General features: G+C 45.5%; 1 long non-coding RNA gene across 2 annotated transcripts in view; it reads right to left on the reverse strand.

The window, feature by feature from the left end:
• LOC142740839 (uncharacterized) overlaps window positions 1–13,849 on the reverse strand; it is a 63,944-nt gene extending 50,095 nt beyond the window's left edge. For both annotated transcript variants that reach the window (XR_012880893.1, XR_012880892.1), the window contains exon 1: window positions 13,768–13,849. This is a non-coding gene — a long non-coding RNA (uncharacterized LOC142740839). The remainder of the gene's footprint in view (window positions 1–13,767) is intronic.
• Between the last annotated feature and the right edge of the window lie 217 nt (window positions 13,850–14,066).

Raw genomic sequence — 14,066 nt, forward strand, 5'->3', positions numbered from 1 at the left:
ACATGCTCTACAGCCACTCCATTCAAACTCCTCTTTGCTACAGTCATACGGCTTGGAGGGTGGGCGGTGGATCGGGTCCCCCATTCTAGCGATTGATAGCATCCTGATTGCTGAGGAATCTCCATCGATCTAACATTTATTACCTACAGGTAGATGACAAAAGTTTTAGCCTGGAATAACCCTATATAGGGACACTCCAGCCAAAACTACACTTTCCTATGTGTACCTTTATGGTATTCCATGTGTCAGTCTCTCACCTGTTATTTTTCCTGCTGCTTCTATCGTTACATATCAGACATGGGATGGTTGCTTAGCAGCAGTGTGAATCAGGCTCGGTGACACGCTTTCTCTACTCAATTCTATGGAGATCTATGTGTCACCCATCACAAGCTTCAGCTGTTCCTGTACCACACTAGTTTTGCACATGGGGGACAGAAACTTCTATCATCAGGTTCCAGTCACATAGATATAATGTAGTAGAATATAGTGCATCCTTCCTGTCTGTATACTTTCTCAGCTTATTTTGGAGAATATAGGGAGGATGATAATCACAGTGTCCCCAGCATGCAGAAATGGTATGGTATTTAGTTGGTCATGTGATACTGTGCTGAAGTATCATGGGGTTGATAGCAAAGCAGAGAGGAAGAGAAAGCTGGGGAAATCTAAGGATCATGATGGAGGCTTTTTAAAAGCACAGACAAGACAACAGTTCAAAAAGTAAGAACAGAATACATAAAATAAGTGTAGAGTGTGGTATACAGTCAGGTGGGGAATGCAGACATAGAAAGTTGTTTTTCCTCTGGATGTCTTCTTTAAGAGATGTGAATGTAACTAGGCAGGCATTATTATATTACTGTCTGTTTCTGTAGCTAATGATTTATACACTCTTCTACTTTTAGAGAAGTTATAGAAATAGATTCTTAGCAACATAGGCTATTTTTATGGTGTTCAACTTCTAATATTGAAATCTCTGTCATAAAAAGCTGTAACACACAGCACAAGAAGAAAATAAACTAGGAATCATAGCGCATGCACAGGAGTGCACCATAGAGACTATAGAGACCTTATTTTGATCTCTACAAAATCTCTGTTTTAACCAAATACTCATAATTGCCAATTGGAATATGTCCAGACATTCAAAGTCAAATCATAAAGAGAAGAGTACTTTTTTTTAAACATGGGAGTCTATAGGTGATGGATAGCTGGCAAATTATATCAATAGAGGGTATAGAAGGTATACTTTTTTTTTACATGTTTGTTTAACATCTTGTGCCATACATCTCGGAATATGTCAGGTTAAGAGAGGATACATCTGTATGTAAGCACTATGGCTGTCATTATGGCACCCTTGTGGTTGACAATATGGGGCATGGACCAAGACTGTAAAAAAAGAAAGGGCTTATGTACAAAACAAGGGCCTAATTTATCGCTAATTACATTCCTTAAAAGTTGGCAAGTATACAGTAGCTTTAAGGCAAGCTGACAGTAGGCCTGACTGCATTACAACCTGAGCGGCAGGTCCTAACTATCATTTATTTATAGACACATCTGGAGCAAAGCTGAATTTATCATTTAAAGGGATTTTCCAGTCCATAAAAATTGATGGCCTATCCTCAGGATAGGCCATCAATAGCTGATCGGTTGGGGTCCAACTCCCGGGACCCCCGCCAATCAACTGTTTTGAAGGGGCTGTGGTGATCGTACAAGCGCTGCATCCCCTTAATTTCTACTTGCTCACTGTGAATAGTCGACACACATGTAGCGGCCATTTAAGTGAATGGGAAAAAGCTGCAATACATGTGAATTGCCGTTACATGTTTGTCAACGATTCACAGTGAGCAAGTAGAAATGAAGGGGAAGCAGCGCTTGTACGAGCGCTGCACCCCCTTCATATTAGCTGATCATCAAGGGTCCTGGGAGTTGGACCCTGACCGATCAGCTATTGATGGCCTATCCTGAGGTATATGTTTAAAACCACAAATAACAAGTAAAAAAATTAATTACATACGTATGATAAATCCAGGATTGCTACGTTTGCATAGTGTTGTACAAACCAGAATCAAGGGAGTACAGTGTATAAAGGAGCATCTTATCCCACCTAGCCGGCATTTGTCATGCCTGGCAGGTACATTAAGTTGTACAGAAAGGCCAGTATCCGTATTTACAATTTAGGTTCACCACAGGTTTACCGTGAGTTCTTAGTGTACAGTATTCAAAGATGAGAAGGAAGAATTGAGGATGGCAGGCATTGTTACATAGAACTACACTCAAAATATGTCTGCATTTACAGATTATACAAGATCGTATTTAAAATCCAGTCCAAGGGACCAGACAAGATTCTGGCCTTTTACATTTGACCAGGCTGAAAGAAAATATTGACTCACTAAACTGGGTTAGATGTAGTCCTTAGGAAATGAGACTACACCAGATAAAAAACATACATCCATGCTATGCCTGGTCCAGAGACATTCATTATTATCAGACAAGAAAAAAACAAGATCCATTTGCAGAGGTGTCAACTATCTATAGGGTGACTCTTACCATGCTAGAGTTAAAGTGGGCATGGTCTCAGAAGAGTGGATGTAGCTTAAAAAGAAGGCAAGTGTGCTTAGAAGAATTGATGCTGTTTTGAAAGCAAAGGGTGGTCACACAAAATATTGATTTGATTTAGATTTCTCTTCTGTTCATTCACTTTGTATTTAGTTAATTAATGATAAAAAGTATTAACACTTCTATTTTTTAAAGGATTCTTACTTTGCAGCATTTTTCCACAACTGCTTAAAACTTTTGAACAGTACTTTATATATACAACAAACAATGAAAAAGCTCACATTGAGAGAGTGAAACGTCGATATCTGATGTTCCGGTTATTACATTTTTTACTTGAGTGCTGCTTCCCTACAATTTTTTTTTCCTACATCACATAGGGAGTTGGTCACTCCCTTGAAGCTTTGCACCAACTGAGAAAGTTTTTTATTTTGCTACAGTGCTGCTCCTTACTAGTTGCTATTTATATATATATATATATATATATATATATATATATATATGTGTGTATACACTTTATATACATATATATAAACGAAAGAAATCCCACAGCACTCCGATGGTTCCAATAGGACCTTTTATAGCACGACGGAAACCTTGCAGCTGTTGACTGAATAAATCACATACTTTTTGGAACCATCGGAGTGCTGTGGGATTTCTTTTGTTTATGTTTTATAATCCACGGATCTGGATTACCTGCCTGCACCCATTACCGTGTTGGAATCTGTCGCAGAGTGCTGCTGATCTCTACCTATACATATACATATATATGTCATCTGGTGCCTGGGTCATGAATGTGCAAGGTGTCTTATTTCTATGAACCTCAAAAACTGGTATATGAGGATTGGGCTGCTGTGCAACCTTTATAGGGGCAGATTTCCAACTTAATGCACAGACTCGGTATACCGCTTCCACTCGACTGTATGAGGTCATAGTCGCTTTATGAGGTCATAGTCACTGGGCCTCTAAATCGTACAAATTCTGTATCTTCCTTTGGTGCTCTTCATCCAGGTCTGCGGTGCCCACTCTTCACTTTCACTGCAGGTACACCCATACCAGTTCGGCAATGTACTCGGGCCACTGCTCCTTCTTCTAGTCTTCCAGGATTCTTAATAACTGTATCAAAGTCCCGTTTCGGTGCTCACAGGCTTAATTTCTATAAGGGTTGTAGGGTGCAAAGTGCAAGGGTGGACATAAACCGCACAGGACCCCCGTGCAAAAACTCTATGTGGGCCCCTTACTCTCAATTAGCTCTTCAAAGAACACCCCACCATCACGTCTCTCTAACAATTCATTAATAATTCTGAGCCATTGTCATTAGCTCAATCCATAAATGCACTAGGTAGAACAAAGCTGCTTTTAAGGTGGCATTGGATCCCCCAACCTACAGGGCCCCCTGTGCAGCTGCACAGGTTGCACCAATGGCATAGCTGCCCTTGGTGCAGTGCATATCTTCCTAATCTGATACAGCCGACACAACACTTCAATAACTCTGCTTCGAAACAGACTCCTTGGCCAGAATGTAACATTCTGTGGGACACCCATAAGGCAAGATGAAATTTTACTACGTGGCCTGTGCTACCACCTCTGCAGTCTGGTTTTGGGTGGAGACGGCCACGATGAACTTGAGAATGTGACCCAAAATAACTAGAAAATACTCATGGCCTTGTAAGGACTTTTTAGTCCTTTAACACACCACGTGCAGAAAATTGAAAGTCTGAATGTGTCCATTCAGGGCCTGCAGTCATCTTGGACTCCAGTCAGAATTGCCCAAACCCCTTCAAACTTGCATCAGTATTGAGTTCAAAAGGGCTTCGTGTAATGAGCACAGGCCAGAATGGGGGCACCAGTCTCTTCAGCTCTCAGAAAGCCTGATCCGCCTCAACTCCCCAAACAATGGGCTATTTATGTCAATCCTGGGATTGCCCCATTTAAGAAAGCATACATTGGTGCAGCCACCTTAGGTCCCTTCTGAACCGCTCGTAATATCCAATCAGAGCCAGGATGGCTTGGATTTCCGTCACATTTTTGGGCTCAGACTACTGCTATACAGCTCACACCGTCAAGTCCATTGGCTGGACTGATTCATTGTTCACCACGTCTCCAAGGTACTCAATGTTTTTCCTAAACATATGGCATTAACTGGGCTTCAATATCTCCTGATGCTCGTGGAAGGTGGTCGAGAATATAATGATCAGTAAACACTCAAAATTCAGCTCCTCCAGTTAGAGTTCCATCAAGTTCTGAAAGGTTGCTGGGGCATTGGTGGGACCAAAGGGCATATGCAGGAACCCAAACAGATCCATTTGTGATTAAGGCATTCTTCTTCACATTCTCGACCATGGGCACCTGCCAGTGTCCACTGGCTAAGTCTAAGGTAGAAGAGTGTTTTGCTCAGCCTAGGGCCGCCAGGGAGTGCCTTATTTGAGGTAAGCAACCTGCACTGTGCAGAAATTCAGATGCCTATAATCCATACTGTCACGATCCTGGGGTATGTAGACCCACTAGGCCGCTCCGCCTACGGTGGAGTGGCAGCTGGCCAAAAAGCAGTCTATGCAAAAGTCTTTAGTACAAGAGTACCTGTAAGAGTCCAGACAGACACAAGATGTAGCAGAGGCTTTGGCAGAGATGGTTCCTGGTACAGATGATGCTTGACGTGGCAGATGGCACCAGACGTGACCGATGTCACCAGACATGGCCGATGACACCAAACATGGCAGATGATATCAGACATGGTAGATGGCACCAGACGTGACAGATAAGGTACACATGACTCCAACAATAGGCTTAGGCTCAGGAACGAATACAGCAACAGGATATGGGAAGCAGGATACGGGAACACTCGGAGCAGGATACAACTAAGGGACCATTTGCAATATGAAACAACAACAACCCTCAGGCAAGGGGGAAGAGGGCAGAGTCCATTTTATACAGAAGGGAAAGTATGGATTGGATAGGGAGCTTTTTGTAGGTGCGCATGTTGGCCCTTTAAGTCCGGGAGCGAGCGCACGCACCCTAGCAGCAGCCAAGGACAGTACAGTGTGCCAGCATCTCAGAGGATGGAGATGTCGGCAGGAGCTCGTGGGTCTGTGGTCGCAGCCGTCGGGTAAGTAATGCAGACGGTCCGTGACCTCGGCAATAACACATACAGAACCTTAAACTTACATCTTTGTATTTAATTACATGATTGGAGATGCCCAAGGACTCTTGCTCGGTCTGATGATGTGGCTGTCTAGCATTCATTTCAGTAGCACCATAGCTTTTTGATAGAGTGCCGGAAAGATGTGACGGTAGCGCTTAATACGTTGGGCATCCCCTATTGGGATCTCGTGTTCCAGGGTCTAGGTCCATCCGAAATCAGTTTTGTTGCGGGAGAAAGCTTTGGGTTCCACTCCAAGGACTTCAGTTACCTCGTTCATTTCAACAGCGGACAGCGTTGCACCATCCAGCTGTACCTCTTCTAGGTGCTGTTTTCTAGTATGAACCGGGGTATAATTTGGCACCCTCCCCTGCGGTTTGTGCCTCTACCGCAGGCTGGTCTAGTTTAACCCCTTCTCAACATCCACCGGATATATACGGCGCTCATCGGGTTGGGAGTATGGAGCTGGCTCATGGGCTGAGCCTACTCCATAGAACGAGCGTGTTGGCTATATCTTATAGCCGACACTTCAGTGTAACGAGCGAGATCCCGCTCTAGTGAAATCCTGCTTGTTTAATCCATTAAATGCTGCGGTTAATAGCGACTGCGGCATTTAAACGGTTAGAAACAGGGGGGCAACCCCCTGTAGTATTGCAACGGCTACCCCTGTGACGTGATCGTGGAGTGCCAATGGTTGGCATGGCAACCAGGGGACTTCGTAGGAGAGTGTCAGTATAATGATATACTGCAATACATGAAATCACTGGTTCATGTTTCCTAGGAGGACAAGTCAAAAAAGTTAAATACAGTAAAATAAAGTTTTTTTTAAAACATTAAAAACAAAATATTAAAAGTTCAAAAAAATCCCCCTTTATCCCATTTCCCCCAAACACAATGTAAACATTTTTAAAAATTAACATAACTGGCATTGCTGTGTCCATAAAAGCCTCCACTATTACAATATATCATTATTTAGTCCGCACGTAAAAAATAAAACACCAGAATCGCTGTTTTGTGGTTATTTCATCTCCCATAGAAATTGAAATAAAAAGCGATCAAAAAGTTTCATGCACCCCAAAAGGGTAGCAATAGAAACTACAGCTCACCCTGCAAAAATGAAGCCCTCATATCGCTCAACTGACGGAAAAATAAAAAAGTTATGGCTCTCAGAATATGGCAATAAAACAAAAAATTTATTTTTAACAATCAGTTTTTTCCTTGTAAAAGTAGTAAAACATAAAAAAATATATATCAATTTGGTAACGCCATAATCATATTGATCCGCAGAACAAAGTTAACATGCAGTTTTTCCCGCACGGTGAACGCCATAAAAACGAAACCCCCCAACAGATTGAGGAATCGCTGTTCTTTTCCTATTTCACCCCACAAATAATTTTTTGCTAGTTTCCCCACAACATTATATGGAACAATAAATTATACCGTGGAAATCTACAACTCGTCCCAAAAAAAATTAGCCCTCATATTGATGGAAGAATAAAAAAGTTATAGATTTTAAATGGTGGGTAGAAAACAACAAAAGTGAAAGTACGAAAATTGACTGCGGCGGAAAAGGGTTAAATTCCTGTTGCTGGTGGTCACAAGGCAGCATGGGCAGTCCCGGGCAAAATGTCCTTCTTGACCACACTCATAGCGCTTTGTTCTACCTGGTCGGTCTCTTCCTCCAGCTTGCTTTCCAGTACGTGTACGGCACTTCTGGGTTTGATTTCTGGTGCATCACATTTGCCAGCTGGCGCTTCTTTCAGCGCTTTCATCATCCCCTCCAGAGATGCCATTCGGGCTTTAATGTTATTGTCTTTTTCTAACAACAGCTCTGCTTGCAGAGTCACTGCCATCAATTCTTGTAGGCCATTTGTGAACTGGGACAGTGTTTCCTCTTTCTGATGCCGGGCAAAGAATCTCTTTCGCAGCATCCTCTCAGATGATGCGAGGAATCTGCTCTAATGTCTACCTGTCTCTTGTTGGTTGTAATAGCACTGTACAGATGTAGCAATCTTTAACTTGATTCTGATAACTTGCTGCAGCGTGATATCACACAACAAAAGCCATTGAAAAGTCATTGAAAAAGTCAAGTTAAGAGATCTAGCCATTGTTTGTTTATTGCGTTAAAAGTCAAGGTAAAGACGGCTACATCTGTACTTCTTGCCTCGACCTCCATCATGCTTGGATTCAGTTCTGCTTTTAGGTGTGGTGCCACATTACATAGTCAGCCTGTCCCCTCTAGTGTCTCTTGCCAGTCCTCTAATAACATATTGGATCCATTAAAATTTGGTAAATGATTTAGCAGAGCTCCCACAGGTACCCAGGGGCAGGGCCGGCCTTAGGGTAGATGGCGCCCCGTGCGAAATTATCTTTCGGCGCCCCACGCCATTATAAAAAATGCCCCATAAAAAAGCATAATTCCTCCCCACAGTATAATGCCCTATATAGTGCCCCCACACAGTGTAATGCCCCTTTAGTGCCCCACACAGTGTTATGCCCCCTAAGTGCCACACACATTATATTGCCCCCTGTAGTGCCCCTACACAGTATGATGTCCTCCACAGAGTATAATGCACCCACAGCCCCCCTAGTAGAAAGTGCCCCCTGTAGATTGTGCCGTACAGCCTCCCTGTAGACAGTGCCATAATCCCCCACCTCCTCCTTGTAGACAGTGCCATACAGCCCCCATCTGCCCCTTGTAGTGTCATACAGCCCCCATCTGCCCCTTGTAGTGCCATACAGCCCCCCATCTGCCCCTTGTAGTGCCATACAGCCCCCCATCTGCCCCTTGTAGTGTCATACAGCCCCACCTCCCTCTTGTACACAGTGCCCCCCACCGCCCCCTTGTAGACAGTGTCATACAGCACCCACCTCCCCATTGTAGAAAGTGACATACAGCCCCCACCTCCCCCTTGTAGACAGTGCCATACTGCCCCCCACCTCCACCTGACAGGATCCTTGCGTAGGCCGGCTTGATCCAGAGATGTCATCACGCCGACTGCGCAGGTATCCTGTCCCTGCGCCTCATAGGCTGCAGGCGCCGCTGTAGCCTGCTACAGAGTTTCCCAACCTTTTCGGACATGAGCCACCCCTGGAAAAAAAAAAATCCTCAGGGCCCCCCTACCAAAAATTGTTTAGAGAAAGACAGAAAATAGATAAAAATAAGCACTACATTCTTAGGGTATGTTCACACAGCGTTTTTTGTAAGAAAAAATCTGCTTTTGAATTGACAGCGTTATTTGATGGGTTTTTTTTAGCGTTTTTTTTTAAGCCGTTGAAACGAATGCAAAAGACGCAGCAAAAAAAGCTCCAAACGAGCGCCACAGCTATTTTCTTCCTACTATTAATTTCAATTGGAAGTCAGAGGGGACTCACAGTAAAATGACCATCAACCCCCCACTCACAGTAAAATGACCATCAGCCCCTCCACCCACAGTAAGGCTGGGTTCACACACACTATTTACGGACGTAATTCGGGCGTTTTAGCCCCGAATTACGTCCGAAAATGCGGCTCAAAAGCGTCGGCAAACATCTGCCCATTCATTAGAATGGGTCTTACGATATTCTGTGCCGACGGTCATTTTTTTATGCGCCGCTGTCAAAAGACGGCGCGTAAAAGAGACACCCGCGTCAAAGAAAAGCCTGTCACTTCTTGAGACGTAATTGGAGACGTTTTCCCTTGACTCCATGGAAAAACAGCTCCAATTACATCCGTAATGGACGCAGCGAAAAGCGCCTGCACATGCCATTACGTCTGAAATTCCGGAGCCGTTTTCTCCTGAAAACAGCTCCGTAATTTCAGCCGTAACAGACGCTGCCGTGTGAACATACCCTAAAATGACCATAAGCCCATCCACTCACAGTAAAACGACCATTAGCCCCCCACTCACAGTAAAACGACCATTAGTCCCCCACTCACAGTAAAATGACCATCAGCCCCCCACTCACAGTAAAACTACCATCAGCCCCCCACTCACAGTAAAACTACCATCAGCCCCCACTCACAGTAAAATGACCATCAGCCTGCCACTCACAGATGCCCCCTATAGATAGTACCACACAGCCTATTGTAGGTAATGCCACACAGCCCCCTTGTAGGTCGTGCCACACAGCCCCCTTGTAGGTCGTGCCACACAGCCCCCTTGCTGCATAGCCCCCTGTAGGTAGTGCCACACAGCCCTCTTGTAGGTCGTGCCACACAGCCCCCTGTAGGTCGTGCAACACAGCCTCTTTGTAGGTAGTAGGGATGTCACGATACCTGAATTTGGACTTCGATACCGATACTTTGTGTAGTATTGCAATTTCGATACCAAAACGATACTTTGCCAACAGTAATAAAAAAAAGTTCTTCCATTTTCAGATGTGAGGCGCGAGGTGTGATGATGAATTTAACCTCCACGTGCCTCAAATTAATAGTAATTAACCCCATCATGTTTCTCAGTCATAATGGGTTAATGTGTGAGGTACATGATGGGGTTAATTACTATTAATTTGAGGCACATGGAGGTTAAATTCATCATCACAGCTCGTGCCCCACATTAATAAATGAAAGCAGTTTTTTTTTATTGTTTTTTTACAGAGTACACATCATAAATGCCGCAAAAAAATTGTTGTGCAGGTTATTACGGCCGCGCCAATACTGAATGTGTATGTTTTAGGTGTTGAGACTTATTTTAATGCTTATTGTAAAAAAGGCGTATGTGTATTTTTTAAAATTTAACATTACTTTATGTTTTTACTTTATTTTTAAACTTTAATATACTGGCATATATCAGATATATGCCTGTATATTAGCCTGTGTTTGTATAGCACACAGGCAGTTGTTAGGACATACCTAAGTATGCCCTAGCAACAGGAAATATGGTAAGACGGCCTTGGGGTCCTTCAATGGACCCTGGGCTGTCTGCCCATATATGGTATGGCCCTCAATCGCGTCACAGGAATTCCCTGTGACGCGATCCAAGGGTAATCCCCCCTCCTCAGGCTGTCTGCCCATATATGGTATGGCCCTCAATTGCGTCACAGGAATTCCCTGTGACGCGATCCAAGGGTAATCCCCCCTCCTCACTTTCCCCTGAATGCTGCAGTCAGCTTTGATCGCAGCATTCAGGAGAATAGCGGCGGAGATGAGCGGTTTCTCTGATCTCCGCCGTTATAGAGCGGGGCTGCGGCTGTGTAATACAGTCATTGCCCCGCTCCTGACAGAAGTGCGTGCGCGGTCAGCATGAGGTAATGCGGCTGGCGCTGCACTAATGAGCGGCGGCGCAGACACCGAAGACAGAACATGGGGGTGTTTTGCAGTGCAGCCGCCATGTTCTGTCTTCAGTGCCACCGCTCATTAGTGCAGCGCTGGCCGCATCGCATCATCCTCGCGGCGCGCTCTTGTCAGGACTCAGGAGCGGGGCAATGGCTGTATTACACAGCCGCAGCCCCGCTCTCATTCATCATGTATTACTATACTTAGCTGTGTGGCTCGAACCATTTGGGGATGCACAGTATCGAAGTTTCGATGCATTGTGCATCCCTAGTAAGTAGTGCCACAAATCCCCCCCTTGCCGCACAGCCCCCTTGTAGGTAGTGCCACACAGATCCCTTGTAGTGCCACACACACCCTTGTAGGTAGTGCCACACAGCCCCCATGTAGGTAGCACTCCCTTCCTGTAGATAGCGCCACTGTAGCTCCCTGTGGCTGGGGATTCCGCTCCTTGACGGAGTGCTTGATGTCTCTGTCCATATGTGAACAGTGACATCGGGCAACTAACTCCTGAAGCGGAATCCCTGTCCTCAGCATTGCCGACGCTGTGACCGGGGATTCCACTCCAGGAGAAGCCACTGACGTCTCTGTCCATTTACTCGGGGGGTGCCATCTACAGGGGTTCTGCAAAAAAATCTCCTCCTCCTCCTCACATCCACTTTGCACTATGAGGAGGAGGAGAGAAAGCACGTCCATGGCAGTTGTCCAGAGGAGTGTCGCGGCACCCCTGGAGGGTTCTCATGGGAACCTCATGTTGGGAACCACCAGCCTAGTAGATCACAGAGCAGTGAGATACCTCCCTGCTCTGCTATAGTGTTGAATAGTATCTGCGTCTTTAGCAGAGCCGTATTTACAACTCACGCTGCCCTAGGCACTAAGCCTGAATATACCCCCATTAAAGGCCTATTTAGTTTAGCCAATTATCATCATGATTCGCCAGTTTCTGACCAATTATAATGATATTTGGTCAGTGTTAACAAAGGGGAAGATCAATGATAAAAACTTTGCTTATCGTTAATCTTTAATGAGAAAAAAAAAGGGTAGTACACCCAGCCGTAGTCATAGCGATGCGTATTCTGTTCTGAGCGTAGCCCGGCCTCCAGGGATGACGATGCATCCCATGTGACAGCTGCAGCCAATCAAAGGCTGCAGCGGTCACATGGATTACAGCGTCATCGCAGGCCGGGCTACGCTCAGAGAGAGAGAGGGACTACGGCCGGGAGTATTAGCTTTTTCTTAAATTTATTTCAGCAGTCTTTCCGCCCAAAAAACGACACCAAAATTTGGTGCAGTTTTTCAGCTGAAATTCCCTGCGGTTCTCAGGACGTATACACTGTGTGGTTTTACGTATCCGCCCTGTGTGTTCCTACCCTTATAATCAAGTTGCTCTCCCCCACAAATATTATCTCTAAGGGCTTATTCAGACGAACGGGAATTACGTCCGTGCAACGCGCGTGATTTTCATGCGCGTTGCACGGACCTATATTAGTCTATAGGGCCGTGCAGACATGTGTGTGATTTTTACGCTGCGTGAGTCCGCTGCGTAAAAGTCATGACATGTCCGTTCTTTGAGGGTTTTTTGCGCATCACGCACCCATTGAAGTCAATGGGTGCGTGAAAACCACGCATGCCGCACGGAAGCACTTCCATGCGAACAGCGTGATTCGCGCAACAGCAGTGAAAAGGATGAATGAAAACAGAAAAGCACCACGTGCTTTTCTGTTTACAAACATCCAAATGGAGTGTCATAATGATGGCGGCTGCAAAAAGCACACAGCCGCGCATCATACGGGGCTGACACACGCAGCTGTCAAATGCATTTTGCACAGGCAAAACGCCGTGTTTTTTGCGTGCGCAAAAGGCACACGCTCGTGTGAATCCAGCCTAAGGGTAAGGCCACAGAGTGGCCCTGACACGGTCGCAACGCAGCTAACAACCACGCCGTCACCATGTTCAGTGCGGCTGTCAAACAGCCTGTTAGTGGCCGCACGTATTCCAGTTACATTCGCATGCGCACTGCCGCTCCATTCATTCTCTATGGGAGCGCCGGAGATAGCCGAGTGCAGTGTTCTGCTTTTTCCGGCGCTCCCATAGAGAATAAATAGGAGGTAAGTTGTTGTAATTTGCAAAATCGTGCGGCCATAAAGGGTATATTAATTCATGGCCGCACGATTTTGCAGATAATGGGACGGTTTACCTGCGTTAACATGCGGCCATGAATTAATACACCCTTTATGGCCGCACGATTTTGCAAATTACAACAACTTACCTCCTATTCATTCTCTATGGGAGCGCCGGAAAAAGCAGAACACTGCACTCGACTATCTCCGGCGCTCCCATAGAGAATGGATGGAGCGGCAGTGCGCATGCGAATGTAACCGGAATACCCCTTAATGAGGTATTTGACAGCCGCTCCTACATAGAGCCAGCGCGGTTGTTGGCTGCGTTGCGACAGTGTGAGGGCCGCTCCATGTGGCCGTACCCTAAAGAATCCTTTCTCCCCATACATAACGCTAAGTTCCTCCCCCATGATTCATAATAAGCTCCTACACCACAAAATAAACTATACAGAAGTCCCCCTCCCCACAAAATACATTTATAAAGAATCCCCCACACTCCTATAGCATTTAGGGCAATTTCCCCTCACCCTCAAAATCGATCTGTAAAAAATACACACTCAAATCACCTATAACCCAGTCTCCCCTCCCCACAAAATCGATCTTTACAAAAAAAACATCCTGTTACACATCACATAAAGCCCCCTCTCTCCCCCTCCCTCACACAGCACATAAATAGACATAGATTAATCTAAAGCTGCTGCACTTACCTGACTCTGGAGCTCCGTGGAGGAGTCTTCACTGGGGCAGCAGCACAGCAGGAAAGAGCTGCGTGAGGTGCTGAGTGTGTGTGACACTGCAGTACATGCTGTGCCGATTGGTGGAGCAGACAGAAGCACCTGCTGCTGCTCCTCCAATCAGCGTTCACTTCACGCAGCAGTGCAGAGGGAGGAACATTTCTCCTCTCTTCTGCTCATACCCACTGGCGCCCCCTTACAGCATGGCGGCCGACGCCCTGTGCGACTGCACGTGTCGCACATAGCTAAGGCCGGCCATGCCCAGGGGTACC

Source organism: Rhinoderma darwinii, chromosome 2 (assembly GCF_050947455.1).
Source record: "Rhinoderma darwinii isolate aRhiDar2 chromosome 2, aRhiDar2.hap1, whole genome shotgun sequence".
NCBI classification, from domain to species: domain Eukaryota; kingdom Metazoa; phylum Chordata; class Amphibia; order Anura; family Rhinodermatidae; genus Rhinoderma; species Rhinoderma darwinii.